This window comes from Pinus tabuliformis, chromosome 3_1, assembly GCF_031772625.1.
Source record: "Pinus tabuliformis cultivar Carrire ecotype Pingquan chromosome 3_1, CPIR1, whole genome shotgun sequence".
Classification (NCBI taxonomy): domain Eukaryota; kingdom Viridiplantae; phylum Streptophyta; class Pinopsida; order Pinales; family Pinaceae; genus Pinus; species Pinus tabuliformis.
The window spans coordinates 777944530-777960850 of NC_142301.1; positions in this window are offsets into that span (position 1 = coordinate 777944530).

The window sequence follows — 16321 nt, forward strand, 5'->3', positions numbered from 1 at the left end:
AGAATCACAACAAGTAAAAATTAAATTTCCAAGTGAACAAAAAATTAACCACTTTGTTAATAAATCACAAATAAATGTTAAAAAATCAAAGAATTATAATACTAAATACCAAAAAAAAAATCAAACTAAAATAATAATTATAATACTAATGATAAAATATGATTATATCCAACCATAAATAAACCTATAAAAACTTAAAACAATAATAAAAATATAAATAATAATAAAAATATAAAAAAATATTAATTATCCTTATTTTATGAAAATCCTTTTTATGGTTGTAAGGACATAATTTAATAAAATTTGATTATATTTATTTTAAAAAGTCGTAAATGAAGCTAGGACATAATTTAATAAAATTTGATTTTTATTTATTTTAAAAGGTCGTAAATGAAGCTAGGATGAAAAGGACAGAAAAATTATTCTGGTGTAAAATTGACATAATTCAAGAGTACTCAATCTACAAACTCAGATACACTTACCTAGAAAAGTTAAAAAACCAATTAAATATATACCAATTCACATAGAAATGTCCTTTTGTAAATGCACTTATAATTTAATAAAAGTCACTCAATCTTTAAAGTAGATATAAACCGTTAGATTTTTTTAAATAATAATAATAAAATATATATTTAATTTAACAAAGATTAAATAAAAGAACTACTTATGCTTTATTCATGGATAAATGTTTTATTTTTAAATAATTGTATAACGAAAATATAATTTAATAAACGCAGTCCTTAAATTAACCAGACGCTTACTTCAAAGGCTGGAAGAAACAATAAAATATCCACCAAACTCACACACTGAAATTTAAGATTCATGGGATGGTCTGTGAAAGGTGCGCTGCTGGTGATGTAGGGAAATTCCTATTTCCACCACTATAGTATCATTAATGCGCGGCTATACGTCTGAGATAGTCGCTGATGACTAGATTAAAAAATAAATAACAGCGCGTTACATGGGCGCGTGTTATATCGATCTATCTCTTACACATGTAACCACGCATTAATGAGGCTATAGTGATGGAAATAGGAGTTTCCGTGATGTAGACTCGTTGGGAGCACGCACTGATCGGCAAGCGCTAACCAGCTATATATTGAGTCATAAATGCCCTTGCCAGCTATGTATGTGGTGCACTTCACGCAGGATGGCATAGGATGGCATACATAACTCCGGCGGGCGACCTCGCGTTTCCGGTGACATACGCGGGACCCACCAACGAGGGCCCGCCCGCCCCGTCTCGTTTTTGACTACAGGGTGGAAACGACGGCTGTTAACAAATTCCAACACGGCCTGCATTTGTTTAATAACAGCAATGGCAGAAGCTCATAAGTGCTGTCCTGTTTGAATTTTAATGCGTAAAACTGTGATTAAAAAATTCAGTTCACAGCTACATCTCATGCACAGCACGAGCGTTGGATTGCCAACCTTTCAGTCTGAATTTTTGTGTTTTTTCACTAATCATTTTTATTTAAATTTGGATTCAAATTAGCAACACGTTTTGTAGGTAACAATGTTTAACAATTATATCAACAATTCTGCGTACCAAATCACATAACGATTTTTAATTTCTACGCATTTCGAACCAGTTTAATAAAAAAAATTAATTTATATTTGATATTAAATTTAGTTATAAAAATATATTTTATCATGATATTTATATTAAAAATAATTATTAAAATAAATTTAAATTTTTAGATATAAATTTGATTTTTTATATATAATTTAATATTAAAATTAAAACTAAATTCTACATTAGTAAATTTCTTTATTTTTTATATATTAAATTATTTTATATAACTTACTAGAGCTAAAATTGAACTTTGAATTTAAAATATAGTAAATTAATAATTTTTTTTATTATATAAAGAATCAAATTTTTACATATTAACATTAGTGGACATTAATCATTATCAAAGTGTTCTGAAAAATAGATTGACTGAATTATAGACTAAAAACATAATAAAATGAATTTTAAAATTATACCTCCTCATCATATAATTAAATTTCTTTATTTTTTATATATTAAATTATTTTATATAACTTACTAGAACTAGAATTGAACTTTGAATTTAAAATATAGTAAATTAATAATTTTTTTTATTATATAAAGAATTAAATTTTTACATATTAACATTAGTGGACATTAATCATTATCAAAATGTTATGAAAATTAGATTGACTTAATCATAAACTCAAAAACATAATAAAATGAATTTTAAAATTATACCTCCTCATCATATAATTTATTAAAGAAAAAATAAACTTAAAAAACTAATTTAATTAATCAAATTCTTATTAATCAAACTCAAAGAATTAATTTAATTAATCAAATTCTTATTGATTGAGAAGTCATAAAATCGATTCTCCTTAATAATGCAGGAGACCGATGTCATTCCCTTTATAATTGAATTTTAAACTCAAAACTATTTCATATTGGATGCTAATTGTATATATTTATATTTGAAGAGACTCCGTCCATATTTTTAATCTTTTACTTTTATTATAAGTTAAATTTAATTATATTTAACAATATTTTTTTTTAATTATTATGAAGTTTCTAAGTCATTTTATACATTAATTTTAATTTAAAGAGGATTATTATTTTCTTAAATTTACTTTTATTTCTTTCTGAATTAAAATAAATAATTTATTTACTTTTTTCTCTTCTAAATAATCATAAAATTTGTCATCATAGAATTAGTTTTTAATTTAGTTTTTAAATACTTTATAGATTTAAATATTATACTTAACTTCTTTTTTATTTTTAATGATTTTATTTTTCTCCTTATTAATTTGAATAAAATTTCTATTTATTTTTATTAATAATGTTAAAATTTTCACTTCATTTTTTTTAAATTTATATATATATATATATATAAATCATTTTTTAACACTATTAAATTTAAAAGAAAATTTTATGTTTTTCATTTTTTAATTTTTTTAAGGAGTGGCGGGAGGGGAAGGTATTTCATTTTTTCATTTTTTTTAAGGAGTTGCAGGAGGGGAAGGTTTTTCATTTTTTCATTTTTTTAAGGAGTGGCAGGAGGAGAAGGATACTACTAAGTCTCGAAGGAATAATTGTGAACCAATTTTCATGGGGACTAGGCAGAAAATCCAACAACCAAGCAGAGATATATGATCTCTATTTGGGATTAGCAATAGCTCACCACCGAGGTGTCTAAGACATTACCATTTTGGGAGACTCTTTCCTTATTATTCAACACTTGAGAACCAACACCACTCCAAAAAATAACATGTTAAGTTTGTTGTTTCAACGAATCAAAGGTATCCTCCAATCTTTCTGTAGCTCCTCCTCCTTCCATATACTCAAAATCCTCAATTTTGAAGCAAATCTCCTCGCCAATAAGGCTTGTCCTTTGGGTGAAGAACAAACCAATATAAATGGTATCAGTGGTTATGTTACTATTCCCTAAATATGCCCATGGTTGACTACCATATTCCCTCTAGTCCTTTTTGTTCCCATTCCCCAATGGTGTCCATGGTTGACTCCCTAATATCCCCTATTCCTAATCCTCCCATTCAGCCACGCCCCCTACCTATTCTGAATCCCCTCCCATATCCCTTTCTTCATATAATATGTTTATGCATAATTTTAATTTTTCACATCCAAGAATGATTACAAGGGAGGCCTCACGCCAGCCCAATGTGGCATCTCTTGGGCACCGACCTCATGCAAGTGTGACACAATTAATGGTCCCATGCACAGATCAAACTCACCCTTGTGCAAGATTTCATGCTTTGCCAAAGTTTCATCTCTACTATTGTGCCTCATTTAATCATAATGTTGAAGATTAGACTTGCTCTTAATCTTGAGCTCATGGCATATGAGGAAGGTGTCTTCTTAGTTAGTTTTGTGATGATTGCATTGTCTCGACACACTAGAACCCATAATGTGGAATTTCAAGATCGTATGTGGCTATTGGATTGCATCGTGAATAAATTGAGGAGAGGACACAAATTATTATTCACTCCTTGCGAGCGTTTTGGTTTTGTTATCCACTGAGAAATTTCCAAAGGGAAGTTTCGATAGCAAGAGTGGTGTCCATACATTGGAGCAACTGGAATCTCAACAATAAGCTTTGGGTTGCTCCTTGAACCTCCTTCCATTGTGAGCTCTATTCGTGGGTAAAGCACCATTGTAGTTGGGTAAGTTGACATCTTTCCCTCTCTGGCTCTGAGGTAAACGTTACAATTTTCTCTTCCCTTAGCCTTGTGAGAATCTAGAACAATTCTGATAGCTTCATGGTCTCAGTTCATAGCTTTGTCAGAGGTAATGAGTCACAATATAGAGTGGTTTGCCTTTCTTTTCTGGGTATTATCTCTATATTTGAGCTTGCAATTTCTACTTGTGTTATCTGGCCATTTGAACGAAATATTCTGAATATTGGGAAGTTTATTGGCCACCTACAACTTGTCTTTGTTCTTTCCCTAGTTGGTCTTTCATTACTCTCTCATCTCCAACTTCAGTGTGCCCCTCCCATGGATTCAATTTCATCAACTTTTGACTCTTTAACCCCATCTATATGTGACCACTGAAAAAAGAGCATGCAATTATCGATTTCAAAATCTATAACTTGCATGTCATGTTATACCAACAAAGGGCCTCTAATTGCAACACCATGGACATAATTGTGGCTTAGCAGTAGAGAATCTCATGCTTGGAGGATTTAGTTGATGCTCCCTGCAACATTATTTTGGACCTCAAGCTACAAGGTGCCCAACTAGCTAGCCCAACGATGGAACCACCTCGGGACATTGACCTGAATCACCTAACAAATACTTCTAATTAAACAATTATGTAATGTTTGGCTTCAAATGTTTATGGCTTTTATTCCAATTTTGTCGTATACATACTACTCAGAAAATAAAAGTATTGATAGACTATGGGGTTTTTGTTGTAATCTGGGTAAGGGTAGCTAGTTACAATTTGACATCCCAGATGCCCAAGAACAACTTGACAATGTAATTCTCCCAGGTATTTGCAGTGATGAGGCGCGAATTTAGTACAATGAGTACTCATTCCTGTTAATAGATATATATATATATATATATATATATATATATATATATATATATATATATATTCATTTTTTTATGATAACAATAAAACTTCCACTTAACTTTATCTCTTTTTAATAATATTTTTTTAAAGAAATGGGTGGAGATATGTATTATTAAAAAAATATGGTTACAAGGCCACAACCTTTACATTTTCCAATCTTCCTTGCCGGTTTGAAATTGAGCACATATGCTCAACCCAAACCCTCAAGCTAGCTAGTTCCCCATGACACAAATTTTAGTCCCTTTCTAACTAAAAAAATTCCAGGAAACCCACAATATCGAGACACATTTACATCCCATTATTCATTGCTTTTATTTTGATTTAGTCTGACTTCTTGATTTTCTTGGTGGAATACCTTTTCCTTTCTTTCCAATTTGAGTCTACCCCGTGTTTTCTGCTAATTTCGTCGGATCATTCTTAAGCAAGTAAACATTATATTTTGGAATTCTTCCTCATCTGCCCGATTTGCCCAAGAAGATAATTTTCCAGCAAAATTCCTTGTGGATTTTGGAAAGGATCCGTGTTCCAGGAGGGTTTGCTGCTTTTCCACTTTCGCCGAGTCTGGAGGATCCTCACGGGCATGTGTTTTTTCCTATTTGATTTTTGTTGCCATTGATGCATTTTTTTTTGTAGTATTGGTTTCCTACTTATCTTATGATTCTTTCTTATTCTGAGACTCTTCCTCTTTGTATACCATATAGTGATCACCTTGAGCTCCTTCCCACCATTTGGACCTTTGGTTCTTTTTTTGAACTTTGTTGTTATGTGAACACTTGGGGCAATTTTTAATTACATGCACAATTTCATAGGATACTCTACACCTGAATGAAACATTTTCATGGTCGAGATTTTGGACCTAAACATAGTTTGGAGCCGTTAAATTAATTTCAGCAGGAAAACCCTTGTTGAAGTCCATCTCCATACATATCTTAGCATAAGTAGTCTTATAAAAAAATTCAGTTTTAGGGCTATGGAAAGAAAAAATTCCTAACACAGTCCTAATATATCACATAACGATGGAAGATTCCAAAGTTGTAGGGGAAGGTTTAGAAGCCTTACCCAAACTCGAGCTGTGGAGATTGATGTTGTTACCATATCAAAAATGGGAGTCCAGGGCTGCATGAAGACACTGACACTACCCTAAAACCACTATCTGAGTTTGTAAATGGCCTTCTTGTCCTCAACATGTCAAGAACCACAACAAGAAAACCTAGTGTCATAAGGTGAATATTCAGTTCATGATAAAATATATTTTTATAACTAAATTTAATATCAAATATAAATTAATTTTTTATATTCCAGATATGTGGTTTCTTTCAGTTCATGAATATTCAGTTCATGATAAAATATATTTTTATAACTAAATTTAATATCAAATATAAATTAATTTTTTTTATTAAACTGGTTCGAAATGCGTAGAAATTAAAAATCGTTATGTGATTTGGTACGCAGAATTGTTGATATAATTGTTAAACATTGTTACCTACAAAACGTGTTGCTAATTTGAATCCAAATTTAAATAAAAATGATTAGTGAAAAAACACAAAAATTCAGACTGAAAGGTTGGCAATCCAACGCTCGTGCTGTGCATGAGATGTAGCCGTGAACTGAATTTTTTAATCAAAGTTTTACGCATTAAAATTCAAACAGGACAGCACTTATGAGCTTCTGCCATTGCTGTTATTAAACAAATGCAGGCCGTGTTGGAATTTGTTAACAGCCGTCGTTTCCACCCTGTAGTCAAAAACGAGACGGGGCGGGCGGGCCCTCGTTGGTGGGTCCCGCGTATGTCACCGGAAACGCTAGGTCGCCCGCCGGAGTTATGTATGCCATCCTGTCTGACGTGCACCACATACATAGCTGGCAAGGGCATTTATGACTCAATATATGGCTCGTTAGCCCTTGCCCGCACTGATCTATCACATCATCTAGAATACCGAATACGTAGGTACGTTTTCTATATTGTGGGGAATCTAAATAAGATGCAACTTGGTTTGAAAATTTCGTCTAATGCCTGGCCACGACATACTGACCTATGAGTTATCACAAACGAAAAGTACAGACGGTTGAGGGATGCACTTCTTCACCGAAAGGATGAGGACAATATCCCGCCTGCTAATAAAATGCCCGTATACTGAACAGCTATGGACAAATGCTAAGCAGGTAACAGTTATAAAAAGCATCAGCCTAAGTCAATTGAAGAATGCATGAGAGGTCAGTAAAATAAAAAAGAATCGCACGATTTCAATGTCTTTCCTTGCTTCATTATTTGGAGTATTTGGCTCTCAAATAGCTCCAAATTATGAAGAAATACCATTTCCTTTTTAACGTATCACTGCAGATCAAAGCAATCATTCAGTATGCGATTATAAATTTAGAGATAGACAAAGCCGAAGCATCGGCCATTTTTTCAAGTGCCGAAGCATTTCCTTCCTTAAGTGCTGAATTTTATTAATTTGTGGAGTTTAGGAATATTTAGTAAGTAATTAAATGGACAGAAGTGAGCTCGAAAAATTAATCCGATTCTAAAATATTTATAAAATCCATAATCCAGAATATTTATGAATTCAATAATCCAGAATATTTCTGAAATCAATAATCCAGATAAGTATGGCTATCGTCAAATACATCCTAATCAGCGGCGTGATGCTGAAATCTTGTATTCAGAAATTCAGATGTTAACAAACTAAACTGTAAAATCGAATTAGGGACGGGAACTAATAGTTACGCTAAGTTTGTGGCCTTCAGATTTTTCCCAGAATGACCATCCGGATCGAATGTCACGAAAGATCGGAATAATTCAGAAATTCGGAGACTCCAATCTAGTTATCAACTTTATAAGAGCTTCTATTCAATTAGAGCAGATGAAAATGGCAGCAGGTTTTTTCAAAGCCAATTCCTTTTTTTTTCAAAAGAAAAAGCAGGATGTAATTATATTAAGATGATATAATTGTTCAGATACAGTTGTCTCCGTGGAGACATAATACTGAAGGCTGATCCCTTATAACAGAAAACCAGCTGCTGTTTCAACATCAGTCGAATGAGAGATGTATTTGCCGAATTGAAAACATATTAGGAGTAACACATATGAGCCGTAAGAGAGGCAAAAAGAGACAGCCTGATAAAAAGGAGGAGCTACGCCGAGGAGGGCATAAATCCTAAAATGGAAACCAAGATTGATTGCAGAGGCGTGATGGAGTTCTGGAAAATACGGTGATTCCGCCAAGTCCAGATGTGCCAGCATGTTAAAATGAAGAGTGCGCGCCAGGAGGGCTTCAAAGCCAATTCCTTTACTCGTATTATCAGGAACTTCTGAAAAAGGAGGCAGATGCACTGTTCAAGGAGGCACTGCAATTTGCAGAAGGAACCTTGATTCTGGAGGAAAATAGAAAAGCACTTTTGCCATCCCTGCAGTCAGCTTCTAATTCAGATTTCTCTCTGTATTTGGTCGATGTATAGTGCTAACTGGTAAGCCTGTTTTTGGGCTATTCCTCTCTAACGAGGCTTAGGTTTCTGGAGGATGATCCAAAGTCTTTTTTGATGCTCCCTAGAGGTATACTGTTAGAGACTTTGTATTTTTTATGTGGAGCCTTTGGAAGAAGATATTTTCAGTAAAATAGTTTGATAAGTTTATACACTTATAACTGCTGGAAACATCTTAAGAAATTACAGATTTAGGAAAAAAAAACTAAAATTTAAAATGTTACATTAAAAAATTATAACATGTTTTATAGATATGAAGAGAGAATCATATTTATTATATAGCTGATATACTTCCTGATTATGTATTTAATCAAAAAGTTAATTTCAGAATTAGTATGGATCACAAAAATGTGAAATGGAAAACCCATTGAGTCTCCGAAGCGGATATCACAGGAATGGAATCGTATCTCAGGATTGTAATATAGCTGTAAGGTATTCTCTGAGGAAGCATTTCTCCATTTTTTTGGGTTATAACCATAACATAACTGAATGTTGTAAGTGAACAATGAATTGACAGTTACTGTACAATCTATCTAGAGGAACTGTCTGATAATACTATGATAGAGGTCTGATATTCACTGCCATTCCAAACAAGAGGTAGTATTGAATTTCTGATTATAGAATTTGTTTTAAAAAATTTCATATAATGTAATATTCTAGATGTAAAAGCTCCACAAATTATATTGTCAGATTTTGGAAAATAGTTGACGGGCAACATCCACTGCAGGAGGTCATACTGTTAAACGCCTTAAATAATATTACGTACCAGCTGCTCTGGCGAGAAAGCTCCAGCGTCCTTCTCCGTGTAAATTTATAATACCAATAAGCCGCATGTCCTCTTCGACGGTCCATGGACCCTTCCTCGTATCGGCTTCGTTCTCATCATCAAAGTCTAAACCTCCCTGCCAGTCTCCGTTGCGCCATTAAACCAGCTAAGCCATACAAAGCTTCTGAATTTCTACTGTGAAAGCTTCCAATAGGCTCTGCACTCTCGGCCTTTTATGGCTGCCGTCGACTAGAGAGTCCCCTTCATATAATCTGGTTTCGGATGGTCAAATCATTTTGTCGGCGGCCATTAATATCCATCTGCATTGGATACCCTTACACGTTCATGATTCGCAGGGCCAAAATCAGCCTCGTTCCGTGCCAGCACAAGAGAGTGAATGACATGAAAAGATCTTCTTTGAAGCATATAGCTAAAAAGGCAACTAACAGGACATCCATACGCGTGGAATTACTTTTTTCAGCTCCTTTGCACGACGTTTGGTCGCCTCCATTTTGCCGGAGGGCTTCCAGAGCTGCCACGTAAAGTCTACAGGACCACTTATAGGGCATCTATTGAAAAGATCGACATATATATTCAGACAGGGGGCCGTGGTGACAGGGAGCCTTGTCTAATCGTACATAAATATATTTTGAGTATCAGATATTGTCGGGGTAAAAAAACCATTAAATCTAAAAAAGGGAAAATTATTTGTTCAAGGCAACTCCTCCATCATAAGTTCAAGAATGCTAAAATGGCGGTATGGTTTGTTACTAAAATTATATATTTTAATGTCATTCACTTGAATTTAGGCAAGTTTTCATCTCGAAATTGTTTTCACATTATTATGGTTATTCATTAACATTTTATTTGTGTGAATTAACCCAATTTAATTCTAATGGATTAATGGATTAATAATAATGTATGATATTAAGAAGTGTGTTTATTTGGAAATAAAGTTTTTATAATTTTAATTTAATTAATAATATTGATTATTTTGAAATAAAGTTTTTTATAATTTTAATTTAATTATTAATGTAATTATATAAATTAGATGGTTAGTAAATTTTCAGAAATATCAAATTATAATAAAAATTTAAATATTTCTCTTATTATACAACCCCAAGTTGCTAAAATTAAAAAAGCCATAAAAATTAATTAAATTATTATTCTATTTAAGATAATAATAATTATACCTCAAGTTGCTAAAATTAAAAAAACTATATAATTAACTAAATTATAATTCTATTTAAAATAATAATAATAATAATAATAATTATCCAATGTTAAGGTCACAACCAAGCCACCAAATTGGTGTATGAGACCCCTTGTTTGTGGGACAAGGTACCCATTTCCGTGATTTGCATGCTAAGTCTACCAAAACATACATGCTCTATCCCCCTCTAGTTTTGAATAATTATTATTAATGATACAAAGAATTAATACATAAAAACATATATATTTTAAAAATATATGTAACACGATTTTTAACTATGGATATCCACCCCCACTTTATCATAGAGATTCTTAATTTATAAATAGATCTTGTTTCAATACCATTGTTTATAAATACAATGGCTGAATAATACCACATGCCCAAAATACCATAAAACATTTCATATGACACTTCATATAACTATTTTTAACTTAATTAATTTAATTAAAATGGAACAACCCTATAATTAATTTGGAAATAAACCTCAACCCTTAGATTTATACTACTAAGAATATTCTAAAATATTTTATGGAGGTCACATCCCTACCATCTACTTAATAGTTATTAATTTTGATTTAATAATCAATAACTATTAGGTGAATAATGGTACGAATTTGACCTTCATAACATTCTGGGCATATTTTGTAATGAAATATTCAGAGAATCCAACATGGATTTCTTGGAATCAAATGTGCGATTTGTGAATTCTCCGCAATCCTAAAGTCATAAGGTTCTTCCAGGAATTGAATATACCTTTGCATTAAAAATGTGTTTTAAACAACAAAAACTCACCATATGGCTAAAAATAGTTTCATTGGATCTATCTTTCTTTTTAATTAAATTGATTAATTATAAAAAGAGTTACAGGAACATATGTGATATGAACACAGTTATGGTGTTTTAGGGCATGTAGTATCAGTAACCCATGCTATTATAGCAAAGCCTATTAAATAATAAAGTAAAAGTGAATCTCATAGCTAGAAATATTGATATATACTTTTCTATATATATATATGTAAGTCACATATTAATTCTGTTCATAATTAATAATAGTAGCAACAACAATCATAACTTAAAATAAAATTATAATTTAGTTAATTTTAATGATTTTTTTTAATCTTGAAAATTTTGTTTTTTGATATTTCATCATATTTATCAATTATTTAACATATTTACCAATCATTTAATTTATATAACTCTATAATTCTATTAATATATTTGATACTACACTATAAACAATACAAAATTTATTTAAATTAAATTTTAAATATAAATTAATTTAAAAATAATAAATATTATAATATTAAATTTTTGATACAAATTCATAACATAAAGTTTATATCATAACTTTAATCACTTTCCTAATTCGAACATAAATCATATTTAATGCAAACATAAAGTTTATTAAGAATCTATTCTAATGTAATCTAATCGAATCAATGAAATTTATACGACATCCTTCAGAAAAGTTCTCCGGTGATTCACTTACTCAGCCGAGACAGCGAATGGAAAATATCGGCGAGCAAATACGATCAATCCTAACCAAGAAATTATTTTTCTCGGAACTCGAGAAACGGGCAGCAATGTGGTTACCGATGGACTATGAAAGTATTTTACTCTGAGGTGACAAACGGGCAGCGATGTGGTTGCAGATGTTGGGAACTTTTATTTCATAGATTATAGAAAAGTAAATGCTGCCTGACATGCAAGATAGATAGCTTTCCCCTTCTCTCTCACAGCACGCAAATCGAGATAGCAACCTGGAAAGAGAAGGCGAAAGCTATCTACGTTGCATGTCAGAAAACATTTAATTTTCTATGGTCTATGAAATAAGAGTTTCGCATTGGAAATAGTTAGATTAAAGAGCCATTATTTATGTCCAGCGATTATTTGTTGAAATTTTGACAGCGGAGATTTTATCACAAGCTGCCTCGTGGACTGCGTCCATTCGATTTTATAAATTCGGGATAATGTCGGTAAAACACAGTGTGGACGATAGCTCCCTTCATGCATGCCAGACAGGCGTACCATCGCCGCGATTATTTTAAGTTATCGCCGCGATTATTTTAAGTTATTAATACGAAGTGTCGTTCCTTTGGAATAAATTTGTTTAAAACTTTACATATGAGATCCGGCAGTCGAATCTGAAAAGGTTTTTTCATTGAGTAGGTGTTATTTTTTTTTGACAAAAAATTAAAATCTATTTAAAATTTAACATTATGAAATTATTTATTATTTTTAAATATAATTTATTTTTATTTATTTTAAATATGATTGGTTGAAATATCTCTTTTTTTATTATTTAATCATAGCAAGAATTAACTTTTGTGTATTCTATTATTAATTATTATGTACTATATCACTAATTGCTATGTACAATAAATAGAAATAATTTGAAAAATAACATTATATATTAATTGTTATGTACGGTAAAATTAAATTAAAAAAAATTATTTTTTCATTGGTGTATTCTATTATTAATTACTATGTACTATATCACTAATTACTATGTACAATAAATATAAATAATTTGAAAAATAACGTTATATATAAATTATTATATACGGTAAACACAAATGGTTTGTAATTAAATTCAAAAATTTCATTTTTTTATTGGTTTAAAACATTGCATTGACAATTTTTATGGGTTTTATTTTTTAATTTACAAAAAAACAATTTAAAAAATATAAATTTGAAAAAAATATGTAAAAATAGTAAGTTTGTACAACTTTCATTATATGAATCTATACTCTAATAGCATGACATGTGTACTATAATTATGAGCCTTATATTAAAAAATTGTCATTAAATAAATAATTATTAATTATTATAATTTTCTTCAACGTTAATGTTGTATATATATACCTTTTATTTACCAAAAAAATGTTTAATTATCTTTAAAAAAATAATAAAAAATATTAAACAAATATTTATATAATTCATTTTACAATTATTATTGTTTAGAGTACATATAACACATTAATTAAAATAATTTATTAAACTAAGCCGTGAGGCATAGATTAAAATAAAAAACAAAAAAGTTAAAACAGAAAACGAAAATCCTTGTAAAATGACAAGGCTCAATCCAGTCGTTTTTCGTGGCATAGGTTAAATTAGAAAACGAAAAGCCTTGTGAAATGACGAACAAGAAAAAGCATTGCAAAATGACAACCGACAATTGCAGAAATAAGTATCAGCCAATGTCCTTGAGACAGAGATTAATGGAAATCTAACCCAGCAATCTTATTATAAAATAAAATAACTAATTTTCTTTGAAGTACAACTGGCAATTGCAGAAATAAGTAAAAGCCAATGGCAGATTAATGGAAATCTAACCCAGCAATCTTATTATAAAATAACTACTTTTCTTTGAAGTACCATACGAAGTAATAAAATACAGTAAGTATATAAAAAAAAATTGAAATTTTTTTATATTCTAAAGCTTTTACATTAAAACGTTTTTATAATGGTTTACCTATTATGCAATTTATTATTAATATTTTGAGCGAGTTAAAAATAATTATAAAATATCGTTGTGAAAATATTTATTATAATTTAGTTATTATATGGGCAATAAAGATCATTATTATTTTTTAATACAAATTTATTAATATTTTGAATGAGTTTAAAAATATATATAAAATAATATTGCGAAAAGATTTATTATAATTTAGTTATTAGACGGGTAGTAGGGATAATTATTATTAACTATTACTTTTCAATATAAATTTATTAATTATCAGTATTGATGAGAAATTATGCCCTTCAAATAATTTAATGATGGTTTCTAAAAAACTAGTGCTTTGTGCCATTACTTGTTTTTCCTCATCTGCAAGAAAGACAAACCCTTTAAAAAAATTAAAATAAATAACAAAGGTAGAATGCACTCTCTTAAAATATATGTTTTTTAAATAATTATCATAAATGTATTTATATTCATAAATGAAAATATCATCCTAGTACTAGTAATCACAATTAAATTAATATTTTTTGTTATCAAAAAAAATTGGACTAAAAAAATATAATATTATTTCACACATAATCATATACAAATATATATTTTCTTAATTAAAAAAACAAATGATAATTTTTTCATTATTTAAAAGAAATATAAATTGTACATAATTATTGCTCTTAGCTTATTAATATAACATTGATGTGTGCCACTATATTATGCAATAGCTTTGTTATAATTTGATGTTTTATATTAATATTTAGCACAAATTATTTTTGTATTTCAATTTTTTTGTATTTTCATATATTCATACCATTTAATTTCTTTTTCATTTAAATTTAGAACTATAGACTTCACTTAAAAAATCTAAACTTTACTTTGACAACTATCTAAAAACCCATGTTCATATTACATGCATTTTTTAGCATCACACATCTATAACATAGTCATCATAGATTTTATGGCATGCCATTGTTGAGGAAGATGAGAGGTGTTAAACATTAATTTCACCTAAAGCTTCACTTTATTGAGACAACTATCTAGACACAAATGTATATATGATATGCTCCTTGAGTATCGTATATTTATACCATACAATAATTGTACACCTTTTTATTTTGAAGATTATGAGAGTTTCATCAAAAGTTTCATCTTCTAATATTTGTATTCTCTATGTTATTCGTTGATGATTTTATTATTTCACTACTTAGTAGTGACATATATGATGTGACATATATGATCAGTGTTACTATGTTATTTCGTTTGTATAAGAATAAAAAATCACTCATACAAAAACAATTTTGCTGACTTTGGTTTTCGGTTTCCCTGGGTGACTAACATTTTCGCACTACCGCAGTAGGGCTCCAAATCCAGAAGTCAAAGTCGCACTAAATGTACAAAATTAATGTTATGAAGCAGGTGTGACTGAAGTAACCTTCTTGGGCATTTTGGGAGCTCATCAAAACCACTTTGCTAGGGTATGAATACCTCAAACTAGGATTTGAAACAATAGTGCTTGATGTTGCTCTAACATTGACTCTCATCCCTATGCAACACTACACCCTTCAACACAACGTCGACATTAGCATACTTGAACTGGTAACATGTATTTCTCTCTAATCTCCAAACAAAATCGATGGGTTTAGATTCATTATTTTTAGTGGTGTATGAAGGAACACACTCCCTCTTGTACCCATCGGAAACCATTTGGAAAGGTCTAGCACGATCCCATAAGCATCTTCCCTACTTGAATTGACACGAGTTCAATATATTGTGGACTAGCATGGCCTCCGAGGACGTCATGTCGATTTTATTACTGAAATGTATTATTTTGCTCATGTATTATTTTTTTCTAAGAGTTGGACTATCACTTGAGGGGCCTCTCAATAAATGAAGAAATCGTCAATTTTAACATGAACAATCATCAAAGGATCATTGTCATTCCTCATTCTTCTTTCACTATTTAATTTCACTTATAGAAAACATTCTTGGCTCATACAAAATATCTGCAAGGAACCATCATCGAATATTTGCCTTTAGTTGCATGTAGTGGTGAATAACATCTAAGAGAAACATTTAGATGAGTTTCTTTCCATTTTCATAGAGTTATTGATCTATTACTGCTTAGTTTTTATTAGAGAGATCACTATGGTTTGAATATTTGTGTGTGATATCTTTGACATATTCACAGGTCAGGAAGAAGAAACATGCACTACGAGTGCATTTAAATGATGCCAACTTGGCTATTTCCTCCAAATATCATAATTTCACTTAAATAATTTCAATCATAATTTCAACCATTGTACACTTTTTATT